Source organism: Topomyia yanbarensis, chromosome 1 (genome assembly GCF_030247195.1).
Source record: "Topomyia yanbarensis strain Yona2022 chromosome 1, ASM3024719v1, whole genome shotgun sequence".
Lineage (NCBI taxonomy): Eukaryota > Metazoa > Arthropoda > Insecta > Diptera > Culicidae > Topomyia > Topomyia yanbarensis.
The window spans coordinates 181,243,600-181,260,986 of NC_080670.1; the positions used below are offsets into that span (position 1 = coordinate 181,243,600).

General features: G+C 44.4%; 1 protein-coding gene and 1 long non-coding RNA gene across 15 annotated transcripts in view; one reads left to right on the top strand and one right to left on the bottom strand.

Annotated features, from left to right (window-relative positions):
• LOC131683532 (netrin-B-like) overlaps positions 1–17,387 on the top strand; it is a 218,122-nt gene that overhangs the window by 103,523 nt on the left and 97,212 nt on the right. The gene's annotated exons all lie outside the window — the stretch shown is intronic.
• LOC131683598 (uncharacterized) lies at positions 14,812–16,280 on the bottom strand. The gene is made up of 3 exons (XR_009304539.1): positions 16,136–16,280; positions 15,367–15,433; positions 14,812–15,300 (listed from the first exon to the last, which is right to left on the bottom strand). It is a non-coding gene; the product is annotated as an uncharacterized LOC131683598 (long non-coding RNA).

Sequence of the window (17,387 nt, forward strand, 5' to 3'; positions counted from 1 at the left end):
CTCTACGGCCGTAGACTTGTGACCCCACTAGAATTTTTGTCCAACTTTCCTTTTTTGTCATTTCAATCCTTCCTGTCAAGATTCCGTAGAGGTTGAGTTTATGCGACCACCCCGTGGAGACTCAGTGACACCCCGAATTCACCATAGGATGAAGGTTAGGCTTCTGCTGTAGAGAGTTGGCGGCCTATCTCACAGTACCTCTTGCTACTCTTCGTCGAACTGCTGGGCGTTGAAGTCCCCATCATGAAGAAAAGGGTCCTCGAGTTATCCGATGAGACATTTATTCTCGGCGTTACGAACTCCGCTGGAGATGTAAACGGAAGCGACCGTGTTGTTGTTTACTGGGTTCGTGCGACTGCAATGAGGTCGGTATACGGCTGGATCAGGTTCAACCGTAAGTTTACTCGGATGCCAAGACCGATAGTCCGACAAACACACGCTGCGCTGTTTGACTAAGTACTGGTTGGTAAACTAAGGTGGGAATTGAAGCTGTCCATGATATACGTTTCCTGATCGAACACGTTTCATTAACTTCCGGACAAGATTTTCTCATATCTTTAGACGGTTTGAACCTGACCCGTTAATTAAAATAAGTTATACTTCATTTTTAAAGTGGTATGCTAAGTTATAGTTTTGCTATTGTTGGAATCTTCTGCTGCTGTCTTGATTTGCGCCGCGGGAGTGTGGCAGAGGGTCCATGGTTGGATGAGTTAGCTATGGAATTTGGGCCACGTTGGTTGTGGAGCATGCCTTGAGGTGGTGGGAAATAGGGGCGTTGTGGGAGCTTCCCAGTTTTTGTATCTATGAGGCGTTCCCCGTGGTGTCGTCGGAACTTGGGTGCTCTTTTCAGCATCGCAGCGGGATGGCAATGGGATACCCCATCTGAGTATCGTGTGCTACTGAATAAGACTATGGACGACCTCTACAGCGCCTGGGTGATGTGGCAGAGGGTCCAACGTGGTGCTTGATGATGATCTTTGGTGTGTTGTTCTAGGAGCTTCAATGGCAGTTGTGGTTCAGATCGGAGAACACCCCCAGAGCTCCGAAGAGTATGACGGAGGGTACGCGTTTGTTGGTGTTGATTTATATACAATCGTATAGGCCGAAGTAGTAAGATTACCTCCTCTCCGACCGGGTCGTTGACTAGTATGTCCCGTATGGATCGCGACTAGCTGTATAGCCGCCGAAGGTCCTTGAGCTTCTGGCAGTTGGAGAAGCGGGTGTTACAGAATTCTGCTGTGCCCCACCCAGAGTCGGGAGATCATCTTTTGCTCTTTCTTGTTGTACCAGACTGTCCAATTGTTGGTTGATCCCGCCAGTGGTGGGCGAATCTGTGGTGCAGATTGGTGTTGAAGTCCCTGTAGATATCGTCTGGGAGTCGGATTCCGGCTCGGCTTCCGTGTAGGGCAAGACGGTCGGCATCAATGTTTCATTTGATACCGTTGTGGCCAGATATCCAGTATAGTGTGAGCAGTCTCGATGGCCTTCGTTAGCCGGGGTGTGTTGATCTTCCGGAGGCGATGTCTCTCTGATAGGGAGTCAGTGAAGGTGACTGTTGGTACGTCGATGTTTCCTTTTGCCATTGGCACTACAATGGCAGCCTCTTCCGTCGGGAAAATTAAGCAGGAGGGTTATAGCCAGAAGAGAGCCCGCTCAGCAGTCCGCTGATTCCCACTCCGACATCTGCCTTGGAGCCATCGGTGTTGATCTGTCTACGGTGTCTACGGTTGCCAAGTTCCCTGTATTTTGCCACTATGCTGCCAAGGGGGGGGGACTGTTCGCCGATCTTTATTGTGCGGATGGGACTATCGTCGATGTTCCGTCCGAGGTTTCACACCGTGCAGCTGGACGATGAATGGGAGGGCCTTCTTGGTGAATTTCTGATGTGTGTTGACCGCGATGGTAAGAAGGGGGCTTTCGTCATCCGAAGTCTTCAAGGGGATGTTCAGCGCCAGTTTGTAAGCTACCCTGGCTGCTACCCAGCGACAGGGGCCTTTACGCCGGTTGCTTTGGCGGGGGTGCTTGGTAGTAGCCCGCACCGGCTATCCCCACCGCTCCGTGGTATAATGGCAATCTTTTTAAGACGTTGGAAGTGGGCCGTCATCGTTAGTTTTCTGTCGAGGGTGATTGCGACGACGACTGTTTCCTTCTAGAATGAGACTGCGATGTTGTGAGGCGGAATGTACCGGAGTGGTGGGTGTTGCAGCAGCAGGTGATTTTTCGGCGGAGATGTTGAAGCCGGTGGCGAGAACCCTTCGGCCGACCGCGTTGGCGACCGCCGGAAGTGATATCCGAGTGCGTGGAATCTTTCGCGTAGACGCCTCTGTGTATCGCAGCGAAAAGCGCGTTCATCCTAACAAGGAAGAGCGTCACGGCTAGTACTGAACTTTGCGGTACTCTGTTGATCTCACAGAATACCTGTGATAATGTACCGCTTATGTAGACCCGGAAGCAGCGATTGGTGAGATATTGTGGGATGAAGGTACCGAGGTAACCCTGCCGGCCCCATCGTTAGCGGTCTTCGGGCCACACTGTGTTGTAGGCTTTTGCCACGCCGTGGATGTCGGCCCGGAGGTTTTTAAATTAGGTCTTGTCGAGTATTTCTCCGAGGGAGTGTAGATAGGCTACTGTACCAAGTCCTTTTCGGAAGGCGAATTGTCGTGGGTCGAGAAGTTTGTGGTCTTCCAGTAACGTGGTCAGTCGCCGCCTCACCATTCTTTCCAGGGGTTTCGGGCTATATGACAACAAACTGATTGATCGGAAGTCGCTAGGAGCACGGATTCACTGGAATTTTTTGGGGACGGGTACAACAAGGGCCAGTTTCCATTCCCCTGAGGACTCTTTTTTTCGGTCGCGTTAGATGAATCTAGAAGGACCCTCTTGCCTCCGAGGGGAGGAGGTTCCGAAGCCCACTCTGTCGGAGCCGTCGGGGTTCTCACGAGCGGTACTGTGAGCTTCTGTGAGTTCCATTTCATTGAAGGGTTTATTGCAGGTGTCTGTGGAGTCGGGCGTGAAGGGTGTTTGCTTTTACGCTGGACGAAAATAGCGGGCAGAGCTTAGTTGGCGGATAGGGATTGGAAGTGGCTTCCTAACATGTACGCGATTTCCTCGGAGTCAATGATGGTGCTGTTATTGATGGCTAGGAAATGACCATTTCTATGGCGTTTTCCGCTGAGCGCTTTTATCTGTCTCCACAGCTCGACGGCTGAGGAGTCCAGATCGTCTTTACATTCGTTCAATAACTTTCGATTGGCTGAAGCTGGGGATAATTTGGGAGATTGATGTCTTTCTCAATGAAATTTTTATCCTTTTCAGTGAGCTAATTGAGAATTGTTCTGGCGCAGTAGGCATACAGTAAAAAGCTCTCCTGCTGACACTCAGATCAATAGATTTCCGCATGCATAGTTTGTGTAGTAAGTAAAAAAATATGTACTTCAGCCCGCCGTAACATATTGCTTGCCATATTAGCACTTTTAGTTCAAGTTTCTCCACTTGAATCGACCTGTCCGCATCGCTTATATCCTCCTCTACGATGGCATAACATTGTGGACGTGTTTCGAGTCCCCTTTCCTATAGGTCTTTTCGTCCATTAAAATACCATCAATACGGTCGTTGTAAAACTGCCGAATACAATTGCGGGGTTCTTGTTACAGTACGTCTGTTTGGTCTCTACACTTTCGCGATTTCGCTGCTTTTAATAGCTCTTCAGGTTGTTCCGCTTCTTCTTGTTTTGGATCATTCCGAGGCTCGCTCCAGCTTTATTGGCCAAATCGTGTATCGACATTGATTTATTCTTCCTAATAGAAATTCAATTTTGGGTTTAGAGATACGGGCTTTCTGTTTCTTCCTAGCAGTACATTCACTGAGTAGAGTTCCTCAAAAGCGTTTCTTATAGATTTTACACTCGCGTGGTGTATTCCAAATCGCCTCGCAAATTTTCGCATAGTTACTCCCTTTTTACTTAGCTATGTGTCCAAAATGTTAATTTTCACTTCATTTTCAATGCGCTACCATTCGGAAACGACAATTTAAACTGTACAAAAATGTAAACAAATGCAAGTTATCAGTCAAAAGCAAAGCATGCCGCGATGAGCACACAAATACATGCGTACAACACAAATGAATGTGGAAAGTTTATTTCTGATTCACATTACTGTACATTTCCCAAATTTCAGTCTACGACTCTGCGTTATTTATATCTTCAATCAAATCATAGATATAATATATTAATATATCAATAGGGCACCACCCCAGGCCACGATACTACCCGTTGCCGCGATGGGTTGCACAAGAAAGTGTCGCGAGTGGCCCATAAATTTTATTTATCCAATTTGACACGCGGTAAACAGCTGGAATGCAAATAACAGTATGACATAAAAGAAAGGAAAAAAAACACTAGACGTATTTAATACACAAACGAACGAGTGTATGGAACAGAATATCGCCAATGCAGAGCACAACGATATTAGCTGTCAACGGGTTCGTGTAAAGCTAATAAAAATTAGCAAGAGGAAGAAGAAAAAAAATGGTCTCAATTCGCATCTAGGTATGAATGGGAGGTTCTGCTTCGTCGGTGGGTAGAATTGGGCTTCAGGCGGACCGTGAAGTGAGGGTTGCTGAGGTGTGAAAAAGATTTGTTGCGCGATATTTCCTTCTTTCTTCTGGGACGTAGGAGTTTGGTTCCTTATGCGATTTTATTGGTAAATGTGCTGTAGATGGAATCATAATAAACACGTGATGTCGCTCTCACGGCTATAAACATATACAGTTTAATACATATATAGATGCAGAACATGGTCGCCAATCGAGCATTCTGTATATTTGAGAATATTAAACATCCAGTCACGGTCTGACACCGTGGTATGATTAATGTGTTCTTGTAAGTAATGAAACAGAACACCGACGATAATTGAATTACCATCGTTCAAATTTATCAACTAAAATTAATACTTACAAATTTGAAATCGACTGCGTAGACGTACGTCAAACTGTGTCAACATTGTAATAAATCATTCAATTACACGGTTTCGTTTCCGACTAATCAATTTCAATTAATGATGCAGTTCTAACATTTCTTAATTTTGTCTCAATAATTAATTCGCAATCACATCAGGGTTTTGTATTTCATGTTCACTGTGACCGTGACTGTGACGCCCCCCTCTCACTCACTCCTTCTTGTCAACATCTAAATAAATATGCACGTGAACAGCTAAACAGTTTATAATAACAACGGTGACCCTGTGTCATTATTCATCCCTCCTCCGTCAACACCAGTCAGTTCCAGCAGCTCGATCACTTGGTGGGATTCTTCTAGCTATCATCTACTGCTGGCTACGCAGATTCGAGAGTGATAATTCGTAAGATTTTATCGGGTCCATTAAGATTGTCCGCCGGGGTCGGAGGGTGCTGATGGCGGTGGCGGGGTGACGAGGATTGGAGAATTAATGCACGCTGAAGGTTGACTGTCCGGGGCCTGATGCTTTCTCCATTTAGATTCGAGTGATGAGATAAGATGAGAGATTGTATTTTTTTCGCTTCCTGATGGGGGATGAAAGGTGTCATTACTGCTGTAAACAATGGGTATTTTGTGCTGTAATACGAAGCAGTAATTATGTTTAATTATAGATTCAGTAGGACATATTGGATGATACGATCAATTTAAAAGTAAATCGAGCGAGGGAAAGGTGATTCATTTTCGCACTGTTTTTCTTCTCTTACTTGAATTGTATTCATTTTTCCAGCCATTCTTAAATGCCGTTTGTAATTAATTGATTTTTGTGAACCGATAAAAAAGCATTCGAAATTTTTCATTTTTGTTTCGAGCAGCAGTCAATGTAAACAATACAAGTGAACTGTCAAAAAGGGGAGTTAACTGTGATGGTAGAAATCTCTACCCCTTTCCCATCCACAACCACAATTCGTGCTAGCTTTTCCCGACAACAATTGAAATGTTTTCTAACCATTAATTAAACAAGTTGTCATCCTAGCAACTATTACCTGAATGTGCGTGCACAACAGAGGAGAGGCTCGTGGTTAGTTCTCCGTTGACAGCTTGTCAACCGCGCGCGATTGGTTCTTTGGCAGAATATGGTGCGTGTGAACTATGCACCATTATGGAAGGCATTGTTCTACGCCTACTGTGTGGACTAAATTAATCAACTGCGAGCTGTGGCAGTTTACACACCCACAAACACACCTCGATGAGCTAGCAGCAGCAGTAGCTGCGTTGAACTGGGCGTGTTTAATGAGTTGTATCTATTGAATGAATTCACGTTAATTATTGATTTGCATGGACAAAGCCGTTTTATTGATTTATGACAAGTTTGTGGTTGGTAGTGGCAGTGTACAATTTTATTGGTTGTAGTAGATTAAATGCTTTTGTCAGGGCAACCCTAATTTTCTGCCATCAGTGATTAGAAAAAAAAATTGAGTAGATGCTAGGGTGGCCACCTCCGGTCAGGCTTTGCTCCGTAGATTTTTGCTGGAGGTAGATTTCACGACTAACATAAACATTCGAGTGACAAGAAAAAAATAACTCCTGTCGCGCCACTTCTGAGTCGATTCTTCTACCACCAGGAGTCTGCTCCGAATTTGAGTGTAATCGAACAAGTCTAGCTACCGGACCAATGCGTTAAAAGTTTGTATGGGATTTTTCGATAGCCAGGTAACTTACATTTTCACCGCTAGGTTGCACTGTACGCATCAGTATATCACTGCAAGTGAAAATAAGAAAGATAATTTTATTGTCTACAACTTAGTCGAAGACTGCAAAGCAGTCCAATTTCCTTGAGAGAAGGTAATAAACTTTTTATCTTGGCTGATAGGCAAGAATCTAAAAGCAGTCACTCTCGCTGTGGAAGATAAGCCGATCGGCCATTGCTCTACTCCACAACTAACAGGAAAGATAGCGTCTGGAAAAGACACTGTGATAAAAATCATAAAAAAATCTATATATTTTCAAGTTTTGAGTTGTCTAATTTTTCTTCATTGAAACTTAATAAATCCTATTTTATGAGTAAAAATGTGAAACAAATATCGACAAAAACCAGGACAGGACACCAGCTCGAATCAAAGTCTAGTTAAACTGTATTACCACATCCTCAACTCGCCTGCGCGATCAGAATTTTCCCCTATATTTCTGCTTATTTCGATTTGTTATCTTTTACACCTTGTGATCATGTAGTCCGGAAAACTTTGCATTTTCTAGGGACACCAGCTTTCAGTGACTGTAGTCACTGTAGGTCGTGAGTGGAGCTGATAGTTTTTTTGACATTTTTAGTGTTTTACACTCGCGATCCTTTTTATTATTGTTTTATCTGTTTATTGCGTTATTGGGTAGTACGTGTGCATTGAAATTTCGTGACTTCAAGCACGATTATATCTGCTAGTGTTGATTCGTGAAAGTGATAGTTTTTGTTTGTGATTTTTGTTTTCACTTGACATTATCACTGCACAGTACGTTATGCTCAATTTTTTCGCCAAAAGCGACATCTGCTGGTGGGTTGCTGAGTTGTCGCACGTTCGCTTCCATTGACGCACGTTACCCGTTAGCGTTTTTCTGCGCATATTGCATACCCGCCAGGCGTTATTTCTACATCAAAAGCATGGCTTGTAACAACTGCTCGAAAGTGGTTAATGATTCTGATCGAATCACATGTCGTGGATACTGCGGAAATTCGTTCCTCGTGATATACGTTAAGATGGATTATGATGTTCGTGACGTCCTGGGAACCCACCCACGGAATCTATTCTGGATGTGCAACGGCTGTGCTGACTTATTCTCAAATGATAATTTCCGTAGAATGGCTTCGCGCTGTTGCGACATAGTGCCTGACGACAATTCTCTGAAATCTATAAAGAATGACATAGCTGATTTGAAAGATGTCGTCAAAGCTCCCTCGGGTCAAGTTGACTCAAAACCGCTATCCCCAACTATAACGCCTTGGAAACGAATTGCTGAATATAATCCAGTTTCTAACACGCTTAAGCACAAACGCGAAGGTGATTCGCTCAAAACAAAAATCCCTAAATTTCGTTGATCCAAAGATGCGTTTGAAACAATGAAAACGATTTCACCACCTGCGGAGCTGTTACGACGGATGATGAAGTTTCTACCCTTGTGAAAGATTGTCTGGGGGAGAATCTTCAACCGAGAATAGTTCACCTAGTTCCTAAGGACAAGGATCTCTCATCTCTGAGTTTCCTTCAAAGTTGGCGTTAGCAAATCATTCAGGGATAAGGCTCTGTCCAAAAAAAACTTGGCCGGAGAACATCCACTTTCGTGAATTTGTGACCAATTCAAAAATCTATCGACCAATAATCAGGTTGCTGCGAAGAAGAATCCATCTAGTGGTGGACGGTATCGCCAAGCTATCCCGGATAAACTAGTCTGTCCAGCTTTATGTTCCTCGGTGAGCAACCTCGGATTACCTGACGAGTCGGCGTCTTCTTCTATGTCAGGTAAAGTCAAGAAGGATATATGTCCTTCAATGTGAATTTCACTTGCAGTCTGCTGATGAACACAACTCTACCGCCGCTGTGAATTTTCCGTTGAAAGCATTTTGACATTTCAAAATGAAAATTTTGATCGCATTGTATCTGTCCGCTCAGGTATCAAAACTTAACTTTATCAATTTGTTTACATCGTGTTTGCTTTTTTGCTCTGGAGAAAGTTCTATTTTATCTGTGTTTTACTTACCGTTTTTCGGCGAAAAAGTTTCCAGTCGCTTGACGGACATTCTGTTTTGTTTCGTGTACTGCTCACCAGTGAAATCCTTGTGCTAAAGTGCTTTATTTCGCCGTGTGAAAACTTTGTGAGTCTACGGTGAAATTGTGAGACTGCAACCTGTGTGTAATTCCCCACAAAAAAACTTACGCGCTCACTTCGCCATCTGCATGCGAGTAGTGGAAAGTGTTCCCCACACTTCAACTTTGCGCACAGCGAGACGAAATCTCGGGTGGGTTTTCAAAAGGTCGTAAGCGACAAAAGGCCATGAGTTATAGTTGCAAGTCATGCGACTCTCCCGTTAATGGGATTCAGAAAATTGCGTGTCGCGGCCATTACGGATCGATTTTCCACCGAACCTGTATTCCCGGTATGCAGCGATCCGCACTAGACCTGTTGTCTAGTTTCAACAACAACTTGTACTGGCTCTGTGACGATTGTGCTCGCTGTTTCAACGAGTGGGTGCAGCAATCCGTTTCCGCTGCTCCCATTGTGGACACAAAAAATTATGTGAGGCTGTAGATAATTTGAACACAGTCCTCTCAAATCTCTCGAGCCGTATTGAAAATCATTTTCCAGCCAATTACGGCTCTGTAACTCAAAGGGGGCTGTTTGTCAAGCGACATCCGGAGGATCTGCCCACTCCGAAACGATGTCGCGAGAATAATGCTAAAATTCGCGCCACTGCAGCCGCTGTTTGTGGTACTAGAGCCATTCAGCGGGAAATCAGAACAGTTGCGGATGAGCGGGAGCAATTTTGGGTCTATTTGAGCCGTCTTGACCCGAGCCATACAGTGGAGGAAATCGTTGCCATGGCCCAAGAATGCCTTGGAATAAGCGATGCACCCAAAGCAATTTTGTTGGTCAAGAAGGACACCGATCTCACGAAACCCAACTTTGTTTCTTTCCGAGTTGAGCTTCCGAGCGAACTAAGAGACACTGCACTCAAAGCGTCTACTTGGCCGACTGGAGTACTCGTTCGGGAATTTAATTTCGACCAGCCAAAGTAGGATAGATTTCGCTAATGGGATACCGAGATGCACCGCAGCTTGTATTATGGAAGCCCTCGATCCCCCCGCCACAGTCCAGCTACTGCAGCCAACGTTCACCAGTCGTCTCGACCCTGTGTGCGGGAGTGGAGAAAGGGTCTTCCAAACTTCACCCTGCGGCAAGTACCTATCCTTTCTGAATAATTCAAGCGCTGAAATGTTCCCCGATTCCAGTTCTCCTTTAATTGCACCGTATCAGCACCAGATGCCGTTCTTCCTGCCTGCGAACCGCAGCTGTTTACGAGAGACACCTAGTCCAGCTGCATTGCATACATCCCACGTAATGTCGTCTCTTCGGTCACCGGGACGCACACTTGCCGCCAGCCGTGAGGAAGCTCTTAGTCCCCCCACCACAGTCGTGCCTTTCCTGCCAGCGACCAGCAGCCGTCCCGGTCCTGTGGTGGAGATGGGACGAGGGGTCTTCCGCAAACCTACCTCAGGCAAGTACAATGCATCTGTGAGCTCTTCCTTGCCTCAAAGCTCTTCGATTTCCAGCATTGGTCAACGACGGGATAAGCTGCTGCTATATTACCAAAATGTTGGTGGTATTAATTCAATCGTTGAGCAATACCGTCTTGCAGTCTCCGATAAGAGTTTTGACATCATTGTCTTCGTCGAAACATGGTTGAACGATGACACGCTTTCCAGTCGGTCGTTCGGTACTGAACACAAGGTGTTTCGCTGTGACAGGAGCCCTAGCAACAGCCGAATATCTACCGGAGGTGGCGTATTAGTAGCGGTTAAAACCAGCTTGAAGGCAAGAATCGTCGAGAACACTTCTTGGGTTTGTCTAGAGCAGGTTTGGACAATTATCGAGCTTGGCGACCGTAAGTTGTACTTGTGTGCTTTGTATGTTCCACCCGACCGCGCTCGTGATACCGAATACGTTGAAGCACACTGCAGCTCAGTTTTTACTATCCTCGACGATGCTAACACTGTTGATGAGATCATGGTACTAGGAGATTTTAATCTTCCTGCCATTTCATGGAAATCTTCCCCTAATGGATTTCTTTATCCGGATTCGGATCATTCCGTTCTCCACCCATGTGCAGTGAGGCTACTTGACAGCTATAGCTCAGCCACGTTACTATAAATCAATCCTATTGCCAATGAGAATAGCCGCCATCTCGATCTTTGTTTTGTCAGCGATCAGGTTTCCGCCACATCAATAGTGACGACTCCCTCTCCCCTAGTAAAACCAGTGGCACATCATCCTCCACTGATCGCCACGATTGAAAGCTCTGTGGTGCATGGCTTCGATATATTACCGCTTTCTGTCTCCTACAATTTCCGTAAAACTGATCATCGCAGTATCGCAGATCTTCTTTCCACCATCGATTGGGAAAATATTCTGGACCCCGAAGATGTCGAAACCGTAGTTCAAACCTTTTCAAATGTTCTGGTGTATGCTATTGACAGGCACGTTACAAAGAAAGTTTACCATCGACAAACCGGCCCTCTATGGCAAACGAGTACACTGCGACGGCTGAAGTCTATAAAGAGAGCTGCCCTGCGGAGGTTTACCAAGTATCGCACAATATCACCCAGAGACTATTACGTCAGTCTCAACCATGCATACAAACGAGCCAGCCAACACTGTTTCTATCGATATCAGCAAAATATTCAGCGTAATCTCAAGTCGCATCCTAAACGTTTCTGGAAATATGTGAACGAGCAGCGCAAGGAATCAGGCCTGCCGTCGTCTATGACTTTCAATGGGAATACAAGGAAAAATTCGCGAATGTATTCACAGATGAGGCACTAACTATTGAGCAAATCGAACTCGCCGCTAGCAGAGCTCCGCTTGTAGGCCAATCTTTGGGTGGTATCGATGTCGATGCAACGATGATTACCAGAGCTTCCTCTCGGCTTAAGTCATCTTTCAATCCGGGACCCGACGGGTTCCCCTCCGTTATCCTGAAAAGGCACATTGAAGCTTTGATTACTTCGCTTCTTCATATTTTTCGAGCATCTATTGCTAGAGGAGTTTTCCCGTCTTGCTGGAAATACGCGAACATATTCCCTGTCCACAAGAAGGGTAATAAGCGAGACGTCAATAACTACCGTGGAATAACTTCATTGAGTGCAGTTTCGAAGTTGTTCGAGCTGGTGATTATGGAACCTCTTCAGGCTCTTTGTAAGCAGTACCTAAGTGACGATCAACACGGCTTCACATCCGGGCGGTCAACAGCGTCTAACCTGCTGTGTTTAACATCCTACATAACAGAGAGTATGGAACATCGTGCTCAAACCGACGTTGTTTACATCGACTTATCTGCCGCTTTCGATAAGATAAAGCACGATATCGCAATCGCAAAAATGGAGAGATTTGGAATAAATGGTAGTGTTTTGCAGTTGTTTCGATCCTACCTCACAGACCGAGAGATAGCGGTTATCATAGGAGATTGTCAGGCCCCCACCTTCATTTCTACGTCAGGAATACCTCAAGGAAGCCACTTGGGACCGTTGATGTTTCTGCTATACTTCAATGATGCACATCTAGTTCTGAAGACCACGATTGTCCTTCGCAGATGACCTCAAGATATTCCGCCTAATTCGGTCAATTGAAGACTGCAGATTTCTCCAACAGCAGCTTGATGTCTTTGCTGATTGGTGTAACACGAACCGCATGTGCGTGAGCCCGAAGAAGTGTTTCACGGAAAAAAGATCCGATTCATTTTAACTACCGTCTACTAGAAACAGACATTGAACGCGTCAGTCACGTTAAAGATTTGGGAGTGATTCTGGATCCTCAACTTACGTTTAAACAGCACGTCTCCTATGCAGTTGGTAAAGCATCTCGAGCACTGGATCAGCATCTTTAGAATAGCCAAAAATTTTACGGATATCTATTGTCTCAAATCGCTCTACTGTTCTTTATCGCGATCAATTCTAGAATATTGCTCTGAAGTTTGGAGTCCAAACTACAATAATGACATTGAGAGAATAGAGTCCGTTCAGCGTCGCTTTTTACGTTTCGCGCTTCGTAGATTGCCGTGGAGAGATCCTTCCCGACTACCTCGCTATGAAAACCGGTGTCAGCTAATTCAACTAGAGTCCCTACATGTTCGAAGGAATACTGCAAGAGCCTTGTTCATCGCTGACACTCTGCAAGGTCGCACAGATGCCCCAGCTATTCTGGAACCAATCAACATAAACGTCGCTCCTCGAACACTACGCAACAACATTATGCTGAGATTATCATTCCGACGCAATAACTATAGTATGTATGGAGCCATCACTGGTCTGCAACGAATTTTTAACCAGGCAGCTACGGCATTTGATTTCAACGTTTCTCGACAAAATCTGCGCATTCGTTTTTCCAGACTATTTAATCAATTAGCTAACAACACTTGACCTTTTTATTTGTTTTTAATTATTGTATGACTATTGTTTTTGTGTACTTGATTGTTAGAAATTATATTAGTATTAAGGCCAACATCATTGGGGCTTTGATATGCCTGTTGATGTATTGAATAAATAAACAAACAAATAAACAAACGAAGCAGTATATGTCCTGCTGAAGCTTTGAATGGTATCTCAAATAATGACAACTTATAGAGGTACGGATTATCAGACGATCATCTTTAGAATGATGTGAAACAATTTCAGGAATTGGCTTTCGACGCAGACTTGAATGGTAAACTGACGATTTTTTACCAGAACGTCTGAGGCTTACGCACAAAAATCAATGAAGTTTTCGCTTCTTACCTTTACGACATAATTGTTTTCACCGAGACCTGGTTAGGTGATGGTATTCATTCTCGTCAGCTTTCGATTTGATGTCTACCCCGAACTGGAACATTGGGTGGTCTACTTCGGGCCCGGATGAAACCCTTTAACTGAGACTTGGTGACCCCGAACCGGCGTATACCCAGACAACGTGCTTGATGTCGTGATAACATTCGTTACAAGCACGCAGAATACTTTCTGCAAGTCCAATACGTCACAAATGCGCTTCCAACGTGTAGTGATTGGATATATTTCGGGACATTACATTCGTTGATACTTTCGGGATAAAGGAATGTAGCCATCGTCCAAGTTCGTCGTTGCTCGACGAGGTTTGCCAGCTGTTGAGTGTCCTCTGACGAGTGATACTGAAAAATTCATTGAAGCAAATTGGTCTTCCGCAGATGTCACTTTCTGATGCGCCCATTTTTGCTAAAGAGTCTGCTTTTTCATGACCTGGGATGAAGCTGAAAGCTTTTGTTGTAATCATCGGAAACTGCATCAGTAACATATATTGAATACCCGCTAACCAAACAATCCCAACAAGTATGTCGGCTTTAAGAATTCCACCGAAACCAAATACTCGGAGTTTCCAAGAAATTAACGCTCCCAGCTACAAATCATCTTCAATTACCAGCTGTCGTAGCGCCCCAATCGTACATGTTTTCGCACTATCGCCTAATCGCAATGTTTACCCCTACAGTGACTCACAGCAAAAGCGTGCCCCAGGAGATACACCCGTTGTAATACACCTACCTCAAATCGCAACATAAACATCGACTCAGCCCGACCAACACAAAGCGTCGATGTCGCCAAGGCACACGCGGCCAGTTCGTATATTTAAACGGTTAACAACCACCATAATAACGCAATCTGGCCACGGTAATCGCGTTGCCCTGCAGGACCCCAAACCATTCATTAAATAAATACTATAAGGTATGGGGGGCTATGTTTAGGTTGAATCCCCCTCCACTCGTGTCTGCTCGCGTTGTATGTATGATGTCTCTGTCCGCCAGTAAATCGTTGCTGCCGGTACAAATTAACAACTTTTGCACATAAAAAAACCATCGAACCGCGCTCCTAGTTATCATAACTGGCGTTGTTCCAGCCAACCACCAGCGACTGGACGTAGAAACAAAGGAGCAATCTAGCGAGAAAAAGAGAAAAATAACGCGAAGAGTTATGTTGATATTGGTCCGGCAGGGATTGGGTTCACGTTGCACGTTGCAGATATAGAGGTGTATATATACCCCTGGGTTGGAACCAATGGAGATGCAAATTAAGACATAAATCAAGTAGTGCTGAATAATTTCTTTATTACGGCAAACCGCGACTGTTTGTTGGCAGTCGTCGCCGCATCACTCGAATAGAGTGATAACGAGGTGACTATACGGTTGCCTAAGTTACTGACCGGTGGCGGAGGTTCTGAGTTCGTTGTTTCGATAGTAACTCAAGGTTCGGTGAGGAAAATCAATGCCAATTCAGTCAGTCGGTAGTTGTTGGTTTAAGGTCGAAACAACAGCTATTCTGTTTGTCTGTTTCTGCAATGGCAGCGCGCCCGGACAAACAACGAAACAAAATAATCTTCTCGGAGCTGGGATAAGCTGCTGTGTTGTACTATATGGACAAAGATGTTCGTAAACAAGCGGCGGATGGCATTGCAGCTATGTATCCAAGTACAAACAGCAGTGGATTCACAATGGGGAAAATATCATAAATCTTCATTTGTTGGTAATTTGGTCAACGGAGTACCTACTTCATCTATAAACTGGGTGGTGCTGTCGTGTGGAACGGTTACTGTAATAAATGGTGGGAAATGACAGTTGCAATCTACCACTTGATGTACTTATGGGAATTATAGACCTTTCGGTAGCGGGGGTTGCATCCTGTTGACGTGGATTTTTTCCTCACACAAAAATCGGCTTATTACCTGTAAAAAAAGAGAAAAAATGACAATTTAGTCGCTTTAATTAACCATGGATTGAGATTTATTAAACTTATGTGGTGATGTCACCCAAGCACAAATAAAATTCGTTCTAGCAGATTATTTATTCTGGTGCCGTAACATCCGCTCTAAATTCGCCTTGCATCTACTGTGTTACACTTTCCTGTATTACTCTCACAGAAGAAAATACAATTAAAAGGATTTTTGGCAGACAACATATAACTTTAGGAAGTCAATGAATTGATTCTCGACTTCGTCTCATCAGTACTTGGCAGGCCGACTGACCATCATATAGACACAATAATCCAAAATTTAACACCTTTTCTGTCCACCAGCAAACATTTGCTGGCGTGCGAAGGCCAGCAAGCACACAGAAGCTCTGGTTGTTGAGAAAGCCACAAATCCTTGACCTACTAAAGGTATTGATATTATGCCCTTTCATGAAAAAAAATAGCTTGAATCTAATTTTCTTCTTAGCGCGTAGCACTTCAAAGTCCCACGCATTATCTTATTAGTCACGCTATCTTCGATTTCGCTATGACCTCAGCAACAATCGGAAATTCCGTGCATTCCTTTTTGGTTTTAGCATCTATCTGGTGGCCAAGTCGGTCAACCAGATACTGATGAGACGAATATCGGCAACCCAATCCCGCCAATATGATATAATGCAACCGGTATTTTTATTACCTCGCTAAAAACAAGTTAAATCCCTCAAAAATAAATCACCTCGACGTCGAAAACACCAAAAGGGCGCCCATACAACCGAAACCGAAACGTTGTTGTCGTAACTATCCGTCTCGCAGTAGTCTCGCCCCGTTCGACTCGACTGCGATCGACTCGCGACTGATGATGAGTAAACCGCCGCGCACCGATTCAAATTCAGCTCTAGCGCTAGCTGCTCGCTCTCTTTGAAACGATTCGCGAATGAAATGTTGCCGGGCTATGTAAATAAACCATTAATAATATGAGAAAGGAAAAAGGCGCTCGTTCGCCCGTACCGACCCCGTCGGCCGTAGGCGCAGATACACTATAGTAATTCACACGAAGTGGGTGGGCGATGATGGGGTGATGGTGGCTAGAATGGGCCTGGATGGAATTGAAGCGTTAAAGTGCACGCGACAATTAGCCGTGATGGCAACATAAAATGTTCTCTTCTGCACTCCCAACCAACGGCGGCTGAGCCTGATCGAAGTTACGACGTCTGGCTGTGGTGAATTTTATTAATAGAAATCGTGCGAATCGCGTCATCAGTATCGTTCACCGAATGCAACCCACTTCGGTCGGCTGCGGTCGGCGGGATGGAACAAGCTCTCTCTCTCTCTCTCTCTCTCTCTCTCTCTCTCTCTCTGAATAAAGATGTTTTGATAGGTTCAGTACCTTTACTGCTATAGTTTTGAGTGGGGGGCTTGACGTGACGCACGAGGAAGAAATATTAATTATTTATAGTCGAGCGAAGTGCTGTTACTCTTCCTCCTGGCTGCTTTGGAGCGACTGGATTCTGCTAATCTGGAATAATTAATTTGAGAATGTTTTCACGCGTCGATGCCCGATCAGAATGAAATAACAAGATTGTAACAGAACACAATTTTTGTAACATATTGTGTTATAAATTAGGTCTCGTTAGTTGTTAAAATAACAGAAATTTATAACAAGTAACAATACGAGATATAATTTTGAAATATTTCTGTTATGTGTTTCTGATCGGGTGACAGGGGAAGCGCTGGCGGAAAATTATTCATTGGAACTTAGACATCCATCCGCTGCTTAGCGTTATGAGAAAACTTTTCCGGAGTTAGCTCATTCGAGTAGGAGAAAACGTATTACCATTTTAGATTGCTGGTGCTGAAATGTTGGTGTTATGTATGATAGACATATATTTTGAAGTCAATAATATTGATATATACGTTTGATACTGATATTTTCGACAGTTGGTGTTAAA